This window comes from Felis catus, chromosome B4, assembly GCF_018350175.1.
Source record: "Felis catus isolate Fca126 chromosome B4, F.catus_Fca126_mat1.0, whole genome shotgun sequence".
Classification (NCBI taxonomy): domain Eukaryota; kingdom Metazoa; phylum Chordata; class Mammalia; order Carnivora; family Felidae; genus Felis; species Felis catus.
Genome location: NC_058374.1, coordinates 111,508,432 through 111,530,652, shown reverse-complemented (window position 1 = coordinate 111,530,652; position 22,221 = coordinate 111,508,432). Strand labels below are relative to the sequence as shown.

At 44.2% G+C, this 22,221-nt stretch overlaps 1 long non-coding RNA gene across 1 annotated transcript in view; it reads right to left on the bottom strand.

Moving 5' to 3' along the window:
• Nucleotides 1-1,971: 1,971 nt before the first annotated feature.
• The window catches only part of LOC109501705, a 50,100-nt gene continuing 29,850 nt past the window's right edge, over nt 1,972-22,221 (bottom strand). Inside the window, exon 2 of the long non-coding RNA XR_002159939.2 lies at nt 1,972-2,319. This is a non-coding gene — a long non-coding RNA (uncharacterized LOC109501705). The remainder of the gene's footprint in view (nt 2,320-22,221) is intronic.

The following is a 22,221-nucleotide window of genomic DNA, read 5'->3' as shown; positions in this document are numbered from 1 at the left end:
ATGTGAACCAGTAAGTGCCAGTAAGACCAAGACTTACCCGGAACTCATATTATCCTTGGCCTCTGACATTTGGAGAACAAGTATTATTTGCTTTCTGCCTTTTCTTGAAAGACAAAGCAGTCCAGATCGTCACTTAACGTTTCATTCCCGTGAGGAGCAAACTTGGAGTCTGTTGTTCCCAAGATAAATCCTGTGCATCTAAGAGGATTGAAAGATGAACCCTCTATCCCTGGATGGAAATATTTGGGTGCCGAAATGATTCCCCTATTTGGAGGTTGTTGGTGAATAATCATGTTCAACTCATGAGCAAACTTGATGGTAAGCATAGATGGGTCTCGAACAGATATTTAAGTGGAATTGTGTCTTTAAGACGTTGTATGCTTCATATTCCACTATGTTTTTGCCATATGAAGTCACGAGGTTTTAGACTCCATGCACCAGGGGATTTATGAATGTACGCTGAATCTAGGAACACAGTGTAATTGCCAGTTTGCCCTGCATAAGCCTCAACTGTGACTCAGTCAGGTAACACAATGGCAGCTTGGGCTTACTAGGAAAATAGGGCGGTGGCTTGCCAAGAGGCGGAGGTTAATGGGGGTGGAGAGGGTGTGCACAAGTATTTTTCTTTGTAAAGTACAAAAGTTGCATTTTCTTCCCAGTCAACTTTCAAACATGTTCCTAGTAAAAATAAAGTCTCCGATTTGCGATTCTTCTCATAATAAAGTAGATTTCACAACAAAAGCAGTAAGGGAAATAGCCCAATCATGTAAAATTTCTAAATTTATAAAGCAAACAGTACATGGCGGGAAAAAATTGACAGAAACGCAACACAAATGAGAATATCAACTGTTCAGAAGTAGAATTTTATTTTTTCCCCCATTTTTTAATGTTTATTTACTTTTGAGAGAAAGAGAGACAGAGGTGTGAGCAGGGGAGGGGCAGAGAGAGGGAGAGACAGAATCCGAAGCAGGCTCCAGGCTCTGAGCTATCAGCCCAGAGACTGACATGGGACTGGAACTCACAGACAGCAAGATCATGACCTGAGCTGAAGTCAGATACTTAACTGACTGAGCGACCCAGGCACCCCATAGATGTAGAATTTTATTAGTGTTATCATAGTGTTACACAAAACTAATAAGGCAGCCTTAACATACACACAAAGAACTACATGGAAATGTAAGAAAATTTTCTTTTTTGACTAAGTGTATTTTTAAACAAAATTTGACCATGTTCTGGGCTACGTGATATCAGATAAGTTACAATGCTATATTCCATATGTCCAGAGAGTAAATCATACAATTAGGAATAATAAAATAAAGTGTTCGATCACACAGAAAATATGAAAGAGAAAACTTAAACTCCACAAAATAATATTTGGGCCAGTGAAGAAGCCCCAACATGTAGAGGAGAGTATTTTTAAATGCAAATAGAAATGAATCTGTCAAATTAGGTGGGATACCACCGAAATGATGAAGGTGTACCATGTATCTTCCTAAAAATGTAAGGAGTGATCATAATAAAGTGAAAGGAAAACAAAACAAAGTTCAAATAAAAAATGTGAAAAATAGTTGGCCCTTTGAAAATTTTAAAGTTAGTCATTAAAGGAGGAAGAAAACTTGTTTTACTTCAAAAGTAATCCAGTAAAAACATGGCTAGCTCAGAATTTGTTCATTCGGGTTATGATCGAACATTTAAAAAAAAATTTAATGTTTATTTATTTTTGAGAGAGAGAGAGCATGAGCGTGGGAGGGGTAGAGAGAGAGGGAGACACAGTATCTGAAGCAGGTTCTGGGCACTGAGCTGTCAGCACAGAGCCCAATGCGGGGCTCGAACTCATGAGCTATGAGATCATGACCTCAGCCAAAGTCAGCTGCCCAACAGACTGAGCCACCCAGGCGCCCCTTGATTGAACGTGTTTAAAGTAAATGTCAGCCACCAGTCAGCGCGAAAAAATCGGAGAAACAAATGTGATAGATGTAATTTATGTAATTGTGTATTTCAGTTTTTTCATGGCTCTCGAGTAGCAGTACGTATGCACTTTTTATCTGGCCTTGTGTTGACAGGTGATGGGTAGATCGGGCGTTAGTGTGGATGCTCTGACACAGATCGTTTCCTTGACTGTCGCACCCTCATCCTTCTGCAGGCTTCCGGTTTGGAATCAAAAGTGGGACCAGGACAAACTTGTAGGGCAGCACACTGGCCTTCTGTGAGCAGGAAACTCTTCTCTTTCTCACGTTCTTGGCACAAATGGATCGTAAAGAAAATTCATCAGCTGCCTTGTTCTACCTCTGTTCCGTTCAGTGGCTCATAAACCATGACCTGGCAGGAATGGGAATGGCATTTACTGATTTTTAAATATCTGTTACAAAATGACTTTGTAAAATACAAAAGGAGGGGGGAAAGGCAGCATGTCGGGACTGTGGGATGGGACTCCTCTGTGTTTGCCCCAGATCTTCCTGTGCCCCCGAGAAAGGAGAGTGAGAAATTCTACGGGGCGGGGGCTGTGGACCCCTGCTGGGGAGAGAGGGAGGAGGCCCAAGACTGGGGCAAAGGGCTTCTTGCTCCCTGGACTTGAGGATACCTTTGCGTCTCCTAATTCTAGTGAAACACTATCGACACCTCAGGTTGTTTCCTCCACTTAATCCCCAAAGGAAATCCCTTTGCTTTTCAGAGATAAAAAGTTAGTAGAACAAAGAGAAAGTCGGCCAAGAGCCTGGGCCTTCTGCTATCGAATTTCACTGAAGCCTTTCCAAGCCCCAAGGATAGACCCCGAGGGCTATGCTGTTTATTCCTACACCTGGATTGAATATCAAGGTCTGTGAGAAGATGAATCATTTAGAAACCCGATGTTCTTGGAGGGGGCTGTTGCTTTTTTAGAACTCACTTAATAACAACCGTGTCAAACGCAAAAATCACATAAAAAGTTCAAAGTTGTCCGGGCGCCTGGGTGGCTCAGTCGGTTAAGCATCTGACTCTTGGTTTCGGCTCAGGTCATGATGTCACAGTTTGTGGGTTCGAGCCCCACATCCAGCTGTGTGCTGACAGTGCAGAACCTGCTTGGGATTCTCTCTCTCTCTCTCTCTCTCTCTCTCTCTCTCTCCATCTCTTTCTGCCCCTCCCCTGCTTGCATGCTATGTCTCTTTCTCTCAAAATAAAAAAAAAGAAAGAAAAAGTTCAAAGTTGTCAAATCCTCCTTTGGCATTGCTTTCAGCGAGTGGAGAGTCAGAACTGCCCGGTGCGGGCACTCCCCGCCACCGTGATGCTGATCATTCTTTCTCTAATAAGGAGGGACGGAAGACCCCACATTAGGGGCCAGAAGAGAATAAGCCACTTGAGACAGCAGTTCCTACTCAAGGGAACACCTGTCCGAGACTTTCATCACTTTCCTTTCCATTTTCTCCATGAACTTCATGATTAAGGCAAAAGACACAGGACTTGATTTGGAGCCAGATGAGATCGTGAAAAATACATATGAAAGGAGTTGTGTCCAAGGAGGGTCCAAAACAGTACACATTCAAGAGAGCACTTGGAAGTTCAGCTCATACCCAGGGGGATTTTGGAATAAGCAACAGGAAGTAATTATACTGCAAATGTAAAAAACCGGAGGTGATAAAATCCTATTAAAACTTTTTTTTAATGTTTTGTTTATTTTTGAGAAGGAGAGCATAAGCGGGGAAGGAGCAGAGAGGGAGGGGGACAGAGGATCCGATGCAGGCCCTGCGCTGACAGGCTGAGAGAGCAGTGAGCCTGATGCAACGTCATGAATTGTGAGATCATGACCTGAGCTGAAGAAGGACGATCAAACGACTGGGCCACCCAGACCCCCCGATAAAATCCTATTTTTATTCACCGTTCTTATAAGCATTCGGTGTTTTAGACTCATAACCCAGTTGCTGTATGGCCAGAATGTCTTACAAGCAGGTCCTCGCAACTCCCCTCTGTATGTCCTTTTACCTGGTGTCGATCAAGTCGGCAGCTGGTCCAGCTGGGGTTGCCACCCAGCACTCGGCAGACACGTTTTGGTCCAGCTCTGCAGTGTTTCAGAGTAGGTACCGAGACTTAACAACGAAACCATTTCGGGGACGCCTGGGTGGCTCAGTCGGTTGAGCGTCTGACTTCAGCTCAGGTCATGATCTCGCGGTTTGTGACCTCGAGCCCCATGTCAAGCTCTGTGCTGACAGCTCAGAGCCCGGAGCCTGCTTCGGATTCTGTGTCTCCCTCTCTCTCTGCCCCTCCCCCACTCATGCTGGCTCTCTCTCTCTCTCTCAAAAGTAAATAAACAATAAAAAAATTCTTAGAACCAAAAAAAAAATGTTTTTAATTAAAAAATTTTTTAAAAATGAAACAATTTCCCATGAAAATCCAGATTTCTGGGGTCTGTTCAAAAATCGGAAGCTCTGGTATTACATTATTGTCGTATATTATGTATTCTGTGTTCTTCTATGCTGGCCATCCAGTTTCACATGGCTGCAGCCTCCCAGTTCACCTGTCTGCTTGGCTCCGTGGCCTGGCGCTATGTTGAATCAGTGTCTGAACAGTGGGGCTTGTGTATCTTCAAGGTACAGCTGTCAAGACCTTGTAGACTCGGAAATGGTAGGTCTAAGGAAACATAGCTCTTTGTCTTGAGGAAACGGAAATAAAGTGACAAACGGGTGCCAGAACCCAGGACACAGCACAGTCTCTTTGCTCCTGAGCCAGCCCTCTTTCCTCTGTTCTGTGCTGCCTCCTTTAATATAGATTTTATTTCAAAATGGTAAATGTATGTTAAAAACCATAAAGCTCTAAAAAAAAACCATGAAGCTTTAAAATAATCATATGTTAGGTGAAAAAAAATGGACAGGAAAATCATACTCTGTGTACAATATGATTAGAATGGTGTTAAAATAGTGCATTGAGAGAAGACTTTGGTTAGGGGCCTTCGGGAATTTTTTTTTCTTCTATTTTCCAAACTTTCTTTAATAATTATATGCTAACTGTGGTAATAAAATAAAACTCTATTTTTAAACCTTCTGAGCACACTGAAGCAGACGCTTTGCCTGGTCATGACAATCCTACTTTCCTTTGCCAGAAACTCACTTCCTTCCTTCCCTTATAGCTCAGATTGGCCAAGTGCCTGTGCCCTGACCAATGAGATAGAAGGGGGCGTCTTCTGGGGGCTCAAGATTTGCAGGATTTTCAGTCTTAAACACAGTTATGTGCAAATGCCAGGCAAAATACTGGAGACAGGATTACAGATTCTAACCTTGAGTGGAAAACCAAACAGAAACAACAACAACAACAACAACAATCACCAGAGCCTGAACCCAGTTTTAGATACCCCAGTAAACAGTGTCCTATGGTTTATGTAATTATGAGGTTTTCTATAGCTTGCAGCCAACAAAGTGGATACACATAAGAACATTTACATTTTCTTTCAGATAATCGATTTAAACACATTATCTGGAGCTTAGATTTTTTTTAACTTCTTTTCCCAACACTACCTAAGTAAATTGAAATGCGAGCCAGTACTTTTCATAATCTCATCCAATGAAAAGAGGTAGTCAGGGGATGAATAGAAGCCTGCACACCATATTCCCTTTAAAAGCATGCAGATAATCATCCATTTTATTTTTTTAATTTTTTTTAAGTTTATTTATTGATGTTGAGAGAGAAAGAGAGAGTTGGAAGGGACAGAGAAAGGGAGAGAGGGAGGGAGAGAATCCCAAGCAGGCTCTGTGCTGTCAGTGCAGAGCTCAACATAACACGGGGCTCGATCTCATGAACCCTGACCTCATGACCTGAGCCAAAATCAAGAGTCAGTCACTTAAACGATGGAGCCACCCAGGTGCCCCAATAATCATCCATTTTAATTCGTTTCACAGGTTTGATTTCAACAATCCTTGGGTTTCGTGGGGCTGATCAAGTAAGGAAATCTTCCCGCTGTTCATTCCAGAAATGGAAAGAGATGCACACTTGATTTCATACACGTGTGCTTATGCTGGAGACACACAGGACATGCTTAGGATAGGCTGCCATTTGATCTGCTTCATTTGTGATGCTGGCTGTTGGAGGTGAGAAAGTGGGGGGGAGGGCGGGGAGGCACTTAGAAATTCAGAGACCGGAGATGGGACAAAGAGAGGCAGAGAAGCTGAAGAGATTGGAAGCCATTGCATAGTGATCGTTCAAATGTGTGGCGATCTTTAGCCCGGAGAAGAGACTTGGGAGATGTGAGAACTCTTAGTTAAATTCTGTAGGCTCAAGGATTAGAGACTCATTTGGTTCATTTCAGATAACGCAGAAATTTTTAGAAGACTATGTGAAAATAAAGCAGGCGGGAATCTCAGATACAGTGCTGGGAATTATGGCAACCCAGGAAGAGCTCCCAGTCAAGTTTGTCGGAAAAAAGGAAATGTGGTCTAGCCGGGCCTAACTGAGCCTAGAACTTTGATCTAGCGCAGGATGTGAACTGTATTGATAGAGTAAGTCATAATTACAGGTAACTAGTGTCAGGGAACAGGTAACCGGCTCTTGGTGCTTCAGCACTAACATGACTTCGCTACTTTTGTTTTGTCTCTGCTTTGCTGATGTTACCATCTGACTGATGTCTCCCCACTTTTCCAGCCCAAATTCTTGAGAGAAACATTTTCATTGGTGAATTTAATCATCATCCCTAGTGAGACAAACACTTGTGCTGGGCTTCCCATTGGCCATGGATCAGCCCATAGGTAGACCAGAACTGTGGAGGCACACAGAACATGGCCACTTAGGTACAAGAAAGTATGTTGCTCCCCGTGGCTGGGAATGGGGGAACACGGCAAGCCCACCTGCTCAACCATAGCTCTTCTGTAGGAGCTAGCAGGCTCTAGGTATTTGAAACTTATGTATTTGCTACATAGAAACTCTGGATATTTAAAAAATTATTTCAGGAAGTAGAAGGAGGTAGAAACTATAGAAAAGTAGACTTTAACCAGATCCAAGGAATACTTTCAAACAATCAGTACTATCTGAAAGCAAGATGGACTTCCTTTAGAAATGGAGAGTAGTTCCAGGGCACCTGGTGGCTCAGTCAGTTGAGCATCCGACTTTGGCTTAGGTCATGATCTCAAGGTTCACGAGTTCGAGCCCCGCTTCAGGCTCTGGGCTGACAGCTCACAGCCTGGAGCCTGCTTCGGATTCTGTGTCTCCCTCTCTCTCTCTCTCTCTGCCCCTTCCCCACTCACACTCTGTCTCTCTCTGTCTCAAAAATAAATAAACATTAAAAACAATTAGGAAAAAAAGAAATAGAGAGTAGTTTCTTCCTGGAGATGTTTTAAAGAAGGCTAGATTACCACTTGGCAGGGAATGTGTAACTTAGAATAGAGAACAATGCATTGAAGATCATTTCCCACCCTGAGACTCTGTCAACCTGTGGTTTGCATCAGCTGAACTGGTAAATGCAGAAGGAATTCTGGGACCAGAGGAGTCTCCCATGTCTAAGGTGGCCTTGAAGAATCTTGAGCCTCAAGAGACTTTCAGAACTGCAAGGCTCTGACTCTTCTCTGAGGCAGATATTTGACAAACTGTAGGCTTTACAGGATCACTTGTACCCCAAAGTGACCCTAAAAACTCTCAAACCCAATTCACCTTTTGGGTTGACTTAAGAGAGGAGCAAGCACTTGATGGTGAGGAGAAAGCCCGAGATTCTCAGCTCTTGTCACTATTTTGAACTGAGCTGTCGAAGAGCTCACATTAAAAGTACGTGTGTATATAGTAATTTATCAGATGAATTAGGCGGTGACCTAATTATAAGACACTGATGACTGTAAGAAGGGGCTTACAGTCTCCCACAGGAGAGCAGCTGTGGGAGTCACTTGCTATTAATTTTCGGTGATTGCAGATCTTTTCTGCTGGGGCAGCGCTTTGGGTCAAGGAAGACAGAGGAGGAAGGAAGCGGAGAGAGAACACCTCACTGGGCATCTGTCGTGGGTCGGGCGCCGGGCGCCGTCCTACAGTGAGCAGGCCTGAGCCCTAGAAGTTGTCACGTCCTTTGAGTGATGAATGAGGGATGGCCCACCTTCAGAGCCAGCTAGAGTTACATGAAAGCACTGGACTTGTGACGGTAACGAGTTCACAAGAAAAGAAGGAAAACTCGACCTCTGTTAATTTTCTGTTCCTCGCTTGCATTAGCTCAGGCTAAAGCTCGGAGGTTTACCTCTCACTCGAGTCTCCTCCGCTGCAGCCTGGCTGACCCCTGCTAAGTCACTTACACACACTCGACTTCGCCAATGCTATTTGGAAACCACCGCTAGTGGAATAATGCCTCATTGTTTAGTTCTTAGCACTTGGTGAGGACCTGTCTCGAGAAGGATTTTACTTCAAAATTATGAGGCAAAAGGTCGAGATGAAGGCTTAAAGAAAATAACCTTTGGAATTCAATGGCGGGGGGGGGGGGGGGCCTGTGGGACTGGCGAGCAATCTGTGTTCAGTGGTCTTTTCAGAAGTGTCCTGAATAGGTGTGCTCCTAGAGGCCAGGGCTGGAGGAAATCTGGGTGGCCCCAAGGAGAAAGACACACTCAATGGTGGGAAAGCACAGGAATAAAGAGAGGAAAAAACAGTGGACAAGGCAACTCCATGCACTGCCATGCTTATCCTTTCCTCGGGGAGCAGCAGCTGGGGTGGCGGGTCTGCGGCCGCCCTCGAGCTCCAGCCTGGGGAGGAGGGGACCACACACAGCGACCCCTTCTTCCCACCCAGGGACAGGCTGACCTGAGGTATAGAGCCACCTGAGGAGCCGGTGAGCTTCTGGGAGGCTCCGTGTAAGGAGAGGTGTACCTGAGCCAGGCGCAATGCCCTCGGTTCTCTGCTGTCTGAAGTCCACTTTGCGGGGGCGCCCGGGGGGCTCCGTCAGCTGGGCGGCCGACTCTCGATTTCGGGCTCAGGTCATGATCTCATGGCTGGTGAGTTCGAGCCCCACATCAGGCTCTGCGCTGACAGCAGAGAACATTCTGGTACCCTCCGCCAAACATCCATCCTATCCTTTGTGCAGCCACCAGATGCGAGAGGGACCCTCACAGCCACAGGGTGAGCCGTGGATGGTTTCCCTAGATCTGGGGATGGATCGGGGCCAGTCTGAGCAGGACATGTACGATCTATTCTTTGCCTGACTCTGAAGGGAGGAGCGTCAGACCCAGGGGCCACTCACGGTACCTTGGAATTGCACAATTCGCACAAGGGAAGTCACCCTGTGGATAAAAGAGACACATGCAAGAAGGCAGAGCTGTGAGAACCACAGATGTCCTGTGCCGAGCCCTGCCTGAAGCCCGGCCACCTTTAGGCGGTTCTCTTCAGCATCCTGAATGGTGTGCACACCCTTGGGAGTAAGGAAGCCAGGAGAGACACAAGTGTCACTGGATGTTATGTGATCACCGTTAAAAGGGAGGGAGAGCATTCCATGGCCAAAAATGTTTGCAAAATATCCAATTACACAGAAGGCAATCATTTGTAAAACATTTATAAATGAATTCATATTATAAATGTCCAGAAAGTTTGTCAACTAAACTTCAAAAAAAAACCTATTTATTTTTATTTTTAATGTTTTGTTTATTTTTGAGAGAGAGAGAGAGAGTACGAGTGGAAGAGGGGCAGAAAGAGAGAGAGAGAGAGAGAGAGAGAGAGAGAGAGAGAGAGAGAATCTGAAGCAGGCTCCAGGCTCTGAGCTGTCAGCACAGAGCCTGATGCAGGGCTTGAATTCATGACCTGCGAGATCATGACCTGAGACCAGATGGAGTTTCTGGTTTCATCTTCCTTTGTTTTCTGAGGACACATTAGTGTTTTGAGGAACACAGTCTGGGCAGCTCTCCTGAGCCATTCATCATCAGGCGCTTACACCTTAGGGAGTGAAATAGGACGCGAGAGAAGACAGGAAGCAGAAGCTGACAAGACTTGCTTCAAGGGTGATGTGCCATGCTGGCTGTGAGCCATCGTCACCCTCGGAGCGCCCCCGTGTTCTGATTCAGCAGATCTGCAGAATCCCAGGCAAATTATACACATGTACATAATACAAGATAGATAGAGATAGATGCTGTCCATCTGTATCTTCTATATAATAATATAGGTGGAGATATATGCCATGTTTTATGGTGATACTCTTATCTTAAGAGTAATGATGGTGGGGCACCTGGCTGGCTCAGTTGGTTAAATGTCCAACTCCTGATTTTGGCTCAGGTCATGATCACATGGTTTTGTGAGTTTGAGCCCCGCATCGGGCTCTGCGTACTGACTGCGTGGAACCTGCTTGGGATTCTCCTTCTCTCCCTCTCTCTCTCTGCTCCGCGCCACCCTCCCCACCCCACCCCCGCCCACACTCGCATGCCCTCTGTCTCTCTCAAGATAAATAGATAAACTTTTAAAAAGCTTAAAAAATTGGGACACCTGGGTGGCTCAGTGGGTTGGGCGTCCGACTTCAGCTCAGGTCATGATCTCATGGTCTGAGACTTTGAGCCCCGTGTCAGGCTCTGTGCTGACAGCTCAGAGCCTGGAGCCTGCTTCAGATTCTGTGTCTCTCTCTCTGCCCCTTCCCTGCTCATGCTCTGCCTCTCTCAATCTCAAAAATGAATAAACGTTAACAAAAATCTTATTAAAAGCTTAAAAAATAATCAAAAGACTAATGGCAAATAACCTAATGGTTGTTGTCTTATAAAACCCTTTAATATTTCTTTTCTTTTTTACTTTTTGTTTTAAAATAATTTCAAAAGTTGAAAATAATATGAAGCCATATACTTTTTTAAAAAAGATTTTTATTTACCCTGAGATCAAGAGATCAAGAGTTGCATGGTCCACCAACTGAGCCAGCCAGGTGCCCTGATGCCATATTCTTTTTTTTTTTTTTTTTAGTTTTTTAAAAGTTTTTATTTATTTATTTTGAGAGACAGACAGAGAGGGAGAGAGAGAATCCCAAGCAGGTCCTGCACTGTCAGTGCAGAGCCCGATGTGCAGCTCAATCTCACGAACCGTAAGATCATGACTTGAGCCAAAATCAAGAGTCAGACGCTTAACTGACTGAGCCACCCAGGAACACCAAGCCATATACTTTTTTACCCCAGTTTCCCAATTGCTAATATCTTGCCACTTTTGCTTTATCAACATCTATATATCTATCATTCTTTATATATCTATTCATTCATATCTATCTGTCAGCTATTTATCCATCCACCCATCCATTTTCTATCCATCTGTGTCATCTATCATCTCTCTCTCCCCCCCATTTCTTTTCCTGAAATAATTAAAAGTTGCAGACACAAAATGTCACACTAGAAACTTCCCATTAGAAATGTCAATGTGTATTTACTAGGAGACAAGGACATTTTCCTACATAATCATAGTCCAGCCATCAAAAGAAGGAAGTTGACATTTATACAGTATCACCATGCAATCCACCCACCCCATTCAAATTTCACCTGTTCTGTTATGTACAGAAAAAAAAAATTGTTTCTTCCCTTTCTAGACCCAATCCAGGATAATGTGTCACATTTACTTTTGATGTCTCTTTGGTATTCTTCAGTCTTTCCTTATCTTTTATGACCTCAATATTCTTGCAGACCTCACACTGGTTGTTTTGTAGAATTTCCCTCAGGATGGGTTTGTATGATGTTTCTTTCTGATAGTATATGCATTTTGCCAGGAATATCATGGAAGCGGTGCTGTGTTCCTCTCTGTGTGTCATACTAAAGGAACATAATGTCAACCTGTCCCATTATTGGCAATGCTCATTTGGATTTCTGGTCAGAATCAGGCAGGTGTATTTCAAATAACAAAGGAGGTTAAATGCTACCATTCCAAGTATGAGAGTTGTCTTTGCTCCAGTCTTGCACAAGGCGATGATTTTTTAAAAGACAGGATGAAAAGAAAAGTATAAGAAAGTGAATTACTGAGGACAACCAGATTTTCTCATTTAACAATTTCCTTGAGTGTGATTGAGAAGAAAAATATGGTTTTCCTTTTTCTCCCTGTTAACAAAAAAGGGTGCGTGATGGTTGACACATTCAGGAAGTATCAAGTTTGCTGTTAAACAGATTATAAAACATGTTTTTGCCATATCAACCATGAGATTATTCCAGGTCATGTTTTTATTGCTTATTCAGTCATCCATTTGCATGAATCAATTTTAACCTCCAAATTTATCTAGTATAATCCAAACATTAATAGTGCAGAAGTAGCAAATGCATCAGAGAAATGACAACTTGGGGCTGGAAATTTGAATTCTGGAGCAGCTGTTTCAAAGGTAAGTGGCACATTGTGGAAACAAGGCAGATGGCCCTCTAAAGAGTACTCAGAATCCCCTGTGGGGGCGGGGGAAGTGCCAGAATCCCTACAGAGCAGGAGTCTGGGACAGCAATCTGGTTAAAAGAGGGATGACTGAGGGTTGTCTTAAAGCTATGTCATAGGCAGCACACTTTTAAAACTTAAATTATGCGGGGGGCCTGGGTGGCTCAGGCGTCCAACTTCAGCTCAGGTCATGATCTCATGGTTCACGGGTTCGAGCCCCGCGTTGGGCTCTGGGCTGACGGCTCAGGGCCTGAAGCCTGCTTCAGGTTCTGTGTCTCCCTCTTTCTCTGCTCCCCCCCCCCCCACCGCTTTCACTCTGTCTATCTCTCAAAAATAAATCAACATTAAAAAATTGTTTTAAACTTAAATTACATACATCAAGTCAAAAAAAGTAGTAAAATTCTCTAAATATGCGTACACATCCACCTTATATATTACTGTGAAAATGTCCATTATATGTATTAAATGTATTAAATGTAACAAATGGCCTAAATCGATCTGGTCAGTGGAGATTATGAGGTGCTTCCTGGTTAGGGCGCCTGGGTGGCTCAGTCAGTTAAACGTCCGACTTCAGCTCAGGTCATGCATGATCTCACGGTTTGTGAGTTCGAGCCCTGCGTCAGGCTCTGTGCTGACAGCTCAGAGCCTGGAGCCTGCTTCTGATTCTGTGTCTCCCTCTCCTTGCCCCTCCCCCTTTCACACTCTGTCTCTCAAAAATAAATACAGACTAAAAAAAGAAGAGGAAAACACTATGAGGTACTTCCTGGTAAACTGCAGTTTCTTCTAACAAGCCAGTGGGCATTATTTGACCCAAACTAGTTGGTATGTCATGATCCAAGCAAGTCGCAGAGCAAATAGGTCAGACATATGCACACAGGGGCACCCGGCTGGCTTAGCAGGGAGAGCGTGCGACTCCTGATCTTGGTAGTCATGAGTTCAAGTCCCACACTGGGAGTAGAGTTTACTTAAACAAGCAAACATATGCACACATTTTAGCTGGGAAGCAGGCAGGCATGAACACTCGTGGCTTTGGACAGCTCCCTCTCTGCTACTAGGCACGTCAACCAGCATCTTACCAGAAAACCATCTTACTTGATGCGGACCTGCTGACATACTCATAGGATTGTATAGGTGACATTTGAGTTAGATGAGGCAAGAGGGTCCTCCATCGAGTGGAGGGACCCAGGGCTGAAAGACCCAGATCTGAGTGGGTGTGGCCATGAGCACATGGCCCGTGCAAGGTCAATGGGTCCTGTTTCACCACTGCTAACTCACAATTTCACCATAAACAGTGTTTCTAACATCTAATGTCAATTAACTACCCATAGGTATTGATTCATGTAAGTATACTCTCTGTGCTAGAACCAACCATATGGTGTTGATTTCGATCCAGACTCTCCACATGCTAATTAGTCACCCCTCGCATTGTTGATTAGAGTTAATGCCCCCACACAAAGGACCTATACTAAAATATTTTATTTTGTTTTATTTTGTTTTGTTTATTTTTTATTTTTTTAATTTTTAAAATGTTTTTTATTTTTGAGAGGAGGGGAGAGCACACCAGCAGGGGAGGGTCAGAGAGACACGGAGACAGAGAATCCAAAACAGTCTCCAGGCTCTGAGCTGTCAGCAGCACAGAGCCCGATGCGGGGCTTGAACTCACAAACAGTGAGATCACGACCTGAGCTGAAGTCAGATGCTTAACCAACTGAGCCACCCAGGCTGCCCTGTACTAAAGTATTTTAAAGGAAATTACCATATAGATAAAAATATCCCATCAATTTTAGTTGCGGTGCTTTTAGTGGGAATAGTGTGGCTGACGGGGGAGTGTAGGTAAGAATGTAGCCACCTGTGACTTTGCCAGGGTTTGCTTTACATGTAAGGAAGCTCAGAGGGGCTGACGCTGCAGGACATCTTGAGAATCACAAAAAAACTAAAGTTGCCACAGAAACATTGAGCATGTTCTTGTGTTGTTTTCTTGTTGCAAATTTCTCATTGTGCTCATCAGAGAAAAATCACAAAACATAGTCAACAAAAAGGATTGGCAATCAATAATCCAGTGTGGTGAGAATTATCTATTTTAAACATGTAGATACATATAGGTAGGTATATACAAATACATTTTTTTTTACAAACATGGAAACTTTCCTTTTCTTTTAAATATATGGTCAATAGCTTTTGATATCAATGTATACCTTTGAAAGGCTGCATTAATTAATTGTTAAATATAACCAATCTGCTACTGTGAGTCTCCTAGATTGTTATTTCTTCCTCTTATAAACAGCCCTGGCAAAATTTTTTGGTCATTTTTCTTCTTTTTTCTCCTTTAATTTTATTTATTTATTTTGAGAGAGAGAGAGAGAGAGAGAGAGAGTGGGGGAAGAACAGAGAGAGAGAGGGAGGGAGAGAATCCAAAGCAGGCTCCACACTGTCAGCCTGGGGCTCGAACCCATGAACTGTGAGATCATGACCTGAGCTGAAATCAAGCTGAAATCAAGAGTTTAACGCCCAACCAACTAACGCCCAACCCCTTGATCATTTTCTTTTTCTTTTCTCTTTCTTTCTTTCCTCCTTTTCTTTCTTTCTTTCTTTCTTTCTTTCTTTCTTTCTTTCTTTCTTTCTTTCTTCTTGTAAATAAACTCTACCCCCAACATGGGGCTTAAACTCGTGACCCCAAGATCAAGAGTCGCATGCTCTACAGACTGAGCCAAACAGGAAACCCCCCTCCCTGCCCAACCCCCAATCATTTTCTTAACAAAAATTCCTGGAAGTGATGTTGCCAAGTCAAAGTTAATGCATATCTAAGCTTTCTTTCTTTTTTTGTCCTTAACTAATACCTATTTATCTTCTTCTTCTTCTTTTTTTTTTAAAATTTATTTTTGAGAGAGAGACAGAGCACCAACAGGGGAGGGACAGAGAGAGAGAGACACAGAATGTGAAGCAGGCTCCAGGCTCTGAGCTGTCAGCAAAGACAGAGCCCGACACAGGGCTCGAACTCAGGAACCGTGAGATCATGACCTGATCTGAAGTCAAACGCTCAACTGTCTGAGCCACCCAGGGGCACCCTCCCTGTTTATCTTCCCAATACTTGCTTCTTATTTCAGTAAGAAATAGATGTAACCAGACCACTTCTACTATCCCCACTACTATATCCATCCGCCTTCCAATACGGCCACAAGCCCTGCCCTCCCTTCTCTTGCACAGGAATTGGCCTCCCAGGAGGCAGGGTTTGGATATCGCTTCACTGTTTAAACCCAGTCTTCAGTGTCGTGGCCTTAACATCATAGACATGCTGACAAACACAAATGTAACTCCAGGCCCAGGCTCCTTCTCCTGCTTTCCCCCCAGACTCCAAATCCCACCGCCCCTTGACATTGCAAATATAACATGTTCACAACTGACATGTGCACAGCTTCGTCCCAATCTGCTCCTCTTACAGATGTCCTTACCTCAGTCAATGGCAACTCCCACTAGGCCAGAAACCTTGGAACCTTCCTTGATCTCTCTTTGTCTCTCAAACTTGCAAATCCTGTTGGCCACACTGTCAGCATATATCCAGTCCTGTACCGCAGTCACCATCACTCTAGTCTGAGCCACCAGAACATCTTGCCTGGATTATTGCAATATCCTCACGACTGGTCTTGTTTCTACCCTTGATCCACTACACCACCAGAGTGATACTGTTGAAGAATGTGCCAGATACTGTAAGTCTTCTGCTCAAAATCAGACAGTAGCTTTCCATCTCTGAGTAAAAGCAAACTTCTTGTAAAGATCTTTGAATCTCACAGAATCGGTCCCCTTGCCTTTCTAACCTCAGGTCCTGTTGCTTCCCCTGCCTTATTTATTCTCCTCCCACTCGGGGCCTTTGCAATGTCATTTCTTCTGCATGGAACGCTTTCTCCACGGACACCAAAAGGCTAACTCTGTGTCTTCCTTTCAGCCTTTGCTTAAATATCACCTTTCTCTGAGGCCTTTCTTGACACATTTGTAAGCCACCCCCTCCCCAGTACTCCTGATGTGCTTCTCTACTTTATTTTCTCCATGTAACTACACATTTTATGTGTTTCCTTTGTTGCCTAGACACCACCCCCCCCCCATTAGAATCTAAATGCCATGATTTTGGCCACTGTATCTCCTCTACCTGGAACAGCCCCCTGCAAGTGACAGGTGCTGAATAAATGTTTGTCGAGTGAACACATTTTTAGAAAATAGAAAAGTAAAATAAGAGAATTGGGGAGTGAGACACATCCATAAATAAAAAATGGCCTATTATTCAGCCATTAGGAAGAAGGAAATCCTGCCATCTTTGACAATAGGGATAGATCTTGAAGGCATATGCTAAGTGATGTAAGTCCGATAGAGAAAGACAGATACCAGATGCTATCACTTATAAGTGAAATCTAAAAATGCTGATCGAAGAAGGAGTAAAGGGTAGTTACTAGGGGCTAGTGGGTGGGGAAATGGGGAAATGTCTGTCAAAGGATATAAGCTTCCAGTTATAAGTTCTGGGTATCTGATGTGTAGCATGGTGATTATAGCGAATAATACTGTATTTGGATCCTTGAAAGTTGCTAATAGATCTTGAATGTTATCACCCCCCCCCCCAAGCAAAAGAAATGGTAATTATGTAACATGGTGGTTGTTAGTTCAAGTTCTGGTGGTAATTATTTTGCAATATATTAGTGTATCAAATCCACACATTGTACACCTTATATTTATACGATATTTTAGGTCAATTATACCTCAGTAAAGCTGGGGGAAAAATCACCCATCACCACACTACCCAGAGAACCATCTTAAAAAAAAAAGTTTATTTATTTGAGAGAGAGCAAGAGAGTGCATATATGTGCACAAGTGGGAGAGGGGCAGAGAGACAGGGATAGAGAATCCTAGGCATAGAGCCTGGCTCAGGTCATGGTCTCACGGTTCGTGAGATCAAGCGCTGAGTCAAAATCAAGAGTAGGATGCTTAATTGACTGAGCCACCCACATGCCCCTGGAGAACCATCATTTAAATGCATATAAACTCACATTCTTTTCCTGTATTCATATGTACTTTTGGTGGGGTCACTGTAGACGTAGTTTTAGAACCTGCTTTAAAATCATTGGTACGCATATAATTTAAATTTTAAACACATACCCCACATAGCCTTTGAGAAATACCAATCTTGCTGGGAGTTTGTGAGAGTCTGTTTTTACATCTTCTCCTCCGAAACTTGATCTTATAAAATTTGTTGTGTTTAAAACCCAAGCAGTATAAGAAGTTTGACTCTGACCTTGAAATCTTTCTTAGCTGACTACTTTTAGTGACTTCCTGGATTTCCAAGTCACTTTGATTGCTTGTCGCTATGCATAAGTACTTCCTTCTTCCCTAACGATTCCAGGGATCCAAGAGAATGAAAATCGAACAGTCTTGCTCAAGAATTTTTTCAGAATTTGAGACTCTAGCTTACTAAAACCGAAAGAACCAAATGGTTTGAATTAGGATGACGAATTAGCCAAATGTGGACACATTATCTCCTAGGGGACATCTAGGCAGCCGTCATAAATGAGAGCGGCCCTGTATCGTCAACTGTGGATGGCATGACTCCAGGGGGAGCCATTCACACAGACTCCACTGAGAAGTCACCCCCCGGAGTTGTGGAATGTGGTGCCCCCCCCACCCCAAATCTGGCTGGATTATACCTGATTTAGTTTTAGGAATCGTTTCTAAGGGCTCTGTCCTTCCCCCTCGTGATCCAGTCAGCATTTGTCTAAGGATCGCAGACTTTCTGTTGTGATAGCCAATTTTTTTTTGAATTATCTTTTTAGAGCCTCTCTTTGGTGGACAAATAAGGGAATGCAAACCATTTGGTCCAGTAAAATGACCAGACGTGTCTGTCGAGCGAGCCTGCTAACAGGCGCTATAGAAGGAGCCTGGGAGGAGTGCCACAGCTGACCTCTGCCACCCAGAGCGACTCTGGTGAGTCAGTCAGCATCCCATGTGCTCTGCACACTCTGTCTCTCCTCCGGGCTGATGCTTGCCTGATCCATGTGTCTACTCTGTCTTTCAGCCCCTCGCTTGGGCCCTGTGTCACATGTGATGGGCCTTAATGTATTTGAATCAAATATTTTCTCGTTGCTGTAAGAGCTTTTCAGCTTTTATTTTCCTTTTATTTGTTGGAATGTTTATTTATTTTTGAGAGAGAGAGACAGACAGAGAGCAAATGGGGAGGGGCAGAGAGAGATGGAGACAAAGAATCCGAAGCAGGCTCCGGGCTCTGAGCTGTCAGCGGGGATCGACAAGATCAGGGACTGCAAGATCATAACTTGAGCTGAAGTGGGACGCTTAACCTACTGAGCCACCCAGGGGCCCCTGAACTTTTCAGCTTTTAGACCTAAGAATCCCTTTCTATCAAATTAGGAATTTGACCAGCCCTTACGCAAAATGTTAGCAAACAGAACAGGTCCAAACTGAGCTGCTCTGGCCAAAAACGTCCTACCTCTCCTCTGATGGGGCTCTCTTTGAACGTGTAGTTCTCAAGGAAGCAGAATCTGGAAACCTCGTACCTCTGCTGGAACTCCCCTAAAGGACCCTTCTTTTCCTCCCTTCCCCACTCAGCCTCCGTTAGACTCCCCTGGAAACTAGAATGAGGCTCTTGTCTAAAGGTGCAGAATTCCAGAGGGGGGCACCAGAAAAACTCAGTCATCAAAATAAAGAATATCTTAACGTAATATTTTAAACAATCATCACTGATGCCAAAAATCCACAATGAGCAAAATATTAACATGGTAAACAGAGGAGCAGCAATGGTGTTTGTTGTTCCACATTGGAGTCAGAAGCAAATTTTAGCATGATAAGAGTCTTTATCTTGGTTACTGAGACTTTGGGGTCCCTTGAATTTTGAGCCCCAACCAAGTGCCTCACTCTTCTCACCTGGCCCTCCTAGGACCCCTTACATCCATGACTCCATTGTTGTATAATTGGCTGTTTCTCTTGTCTCTTACCCCCTCTTAGACTATATGACCCCTGAGTACAAGGATCGTGTCATGCATGTCTCTTTCTCCAACATATTAAGCACATTGTAGACATTTAATCAACATTTATTGAACGAATCAGTTGGGCCAGAAACCCCTGGCCATGGTTTTTGTTTTTGTTTTTGTGTTTTTTATCTGGCTCAACCTCCAACTAGCCTGTGATCTTGGGCAAAACATAACTTCTCTGGCTTCCGCTTACTCATCTGTGAAATGAAAGACGTGGCAATCTCGAATGTCCTTCTGTATGTCTAGAGGGGTCATCCGTCTGTAGAAGTCCAAGTGTCCTCAGACATTCCTTGCCTGGGGGTTGACTGGTGTCAATAAGGCAGCTGCAAGGGTACTGATTAGAGAGCAAAGCTGGGGAGTTATCTATAACGTGCCTTTTTGGCCAGATAATTGCTTTGAACTTACATTTTGCTGGGACTGAACGTAAAAGGCCATTTAGAGGGTAATTTTTCTGGTCATGCTATCCTGGTTGGGAGATACAGGCGTTACCCTCTAAATAAATCAGCACATGTTAAGAAATGCTTTTCTCCTTCTAGTTACGTTCCTGTTGCCCTGTTGTCTTTAAATGTGGGGAAAGGTGGTGGGAGTATTGGAAATCAAGTGATGCGGGGTTGTTGAGCACAACAGTCAAGAAAGAATTCTTGAGACATTTTAGGGTGCAGAAAGGTGCTTTTTTTTTCTTTTTTTTTTTTTTTATTAAATTTTTTTTCAACGTTTTTTATTTATTTTTGGGACAGAGAGAGACAGAGCATGAACGGGGGAGGGGCAGAGAGAGAGGGAGACACAGAATCGGAAACAGGCTCCAGGCTCCGAGCCATCAGCCCAGAGCCTGACGCGGGGCTCGAACTCACGGACCGCGAGATCGTGACCTGGCTGAAGTCGGACGCTTAACCGACTGCGCCACCCAGGCGCCCCAGAAAGGTGCTTTTATTACAGCACAGGGGCAGAGCCCGTGGGCAGAAAGAGCTGCACTGGGACTGTGGGCTGCGACTGCTCATATATTTTTAAGCGTGGGGGGTGGGTAGAGATAATGGAAGTCTCTAAAGGGATTTCTATATGTTAAAGAAGACTTCCGGGATCCTGGAGGTCTGGCTACTGTCAGGCTAAGGTTGCTTTGGGTCTCTAGCGAAGCATTAACATGAAGGCAGCTTGAGTCCCTTGAGGAATATCACCCTGCATGTCTCAGGTATTCATCAGTGGGCTGCAAGGTGTAAGGAAATTTAACTTCATCTACGTTCCTCTTGCCTTTATTCTCCTCATCTTCGCCAACCTTTGCATGTTATTGAAAAGTCACACAAGAGGGAAGAGATTCGTTGCGGGTATAGAAGCGTATGTGCCCCGCACCTACGGTCTCTCTACTTGGTGCTGTCCTCGGTGGGAAGCGCATCTGACGTGGTTCCTGTCCCCAGTGAGTTCTGAGAACCTTCCGGGTGAGAAAAGATGAACAAAGTGCCCTGAGTTTGTTATGCAATCAGCTGCCAAGAGGGTAAGAGCAGTAGGAGTCAGAATAGTAGGAGAAAAGGTAGAAGCAAATCACCCTTAGGGGCCTACGAGGGGAGGGCTTGAAAATCTTATCTTGTGCAGTCTCCTAACTGTGTTATTGACTTAGGTGTTAACACCTCTGATATACTAATAAGGACACTGAGGCTTGGAGCAAAAGCCAATCAGGAAGCATTATTTGCTTTGCCAGAGGGTTCACATACAGGTTCTTTTTTTTTTTTTTTTTTTTAAGTTTTATTTATTTATTTTGAGAGAGAGAGCAGGGGAGGGGCAGAGAGAGGGAGAGAAAGAATCCCAAGCAGGCTCCATGCTGACAGCGCAGAGCTTGATGTGAGGGTCTCAGTCTCACGCACATGAGATTGTGACCCGAGCCAAAATCAAGAGTTGGATGCTTCACCAATGGAGCCACCCAGGCGTCCCTCACAAACACGTTTTAATGTGCTTGAAATGGATGACTTTCCCCGGGCACGTGCAGTTTAACTGGGTAAGGAAATACTATGTGCCTTTCTCCCGTTAATCAATGCAGGCTTTGGTTGGCACGTGGCTTTATTTAACCGCCTCCTGCATGAAGTGTCTGCTTGTTAGAAGATCACCCGGGTTTGGAAAGGCTGGCTGGGGAATTTTAAACCGGCCATTCGTTTAATTTTCACACTATATGACTTGGGCCTTGCTAGTGGGCCATGAGAAACAAAGGTTTCCAAGTAGCATTCGGTCATCCCAGAAACTCTGGTGTCAGTGGCCACAATTCCCCACCTGCCTCCAAGTTCCAGGATTTTTCTTTTTTGTCTCCAGAGGCAAGCTAGATCCTGGCTGTTTGCATCCAGGAGTGCTGGGCTGGAAAGCTGCCGCCTCTGTCATTCCAAAGCCATGACCTTGAAATGACAGTGTTGGAGCAGCAAAGCCCGTAAAACTTGTTTGGTGCTTTCTCTCTCCATTTTTTTTTTTTCTACCGAGTTTGCCCTGTTGTTGTTGTTGTTCTGCCTCTGTCTCTCCTCCACCCCTGACCCCAGGCAGTGGGAAAAGGGGTTAGGATTTAACCATCCACAACAGAGGCAATTTTGCCATCTTGGAATGTGGCGGTCTTTTTACCGAGAGGCCAAACGCGCAGCCAGGGCAACGCACACAGCCCACGTCCCCGTGTCAGTCTCAGGCATCCAGTCTGCCCGCTGTGAAGCAGAGGGACTCCACAAAGCTCTCAAAGGTTTGTAAAACACCGGCCTGTGTGCCCCCTATTTCTAGCTTTAGATAAAATCAAGTGGATCAAGAGACAACAGCGACCACCCAACACTTGGAATTCTTGAGGTAGCCAGCAATCCTATCAATAAAAGGGGGCTTTTAAGATCCCACTTTTAAACAACGATCGCTTGGCTTCTGCAGGATGATTCAAACTTCTTTACCATACTTGCTCAGTACATGT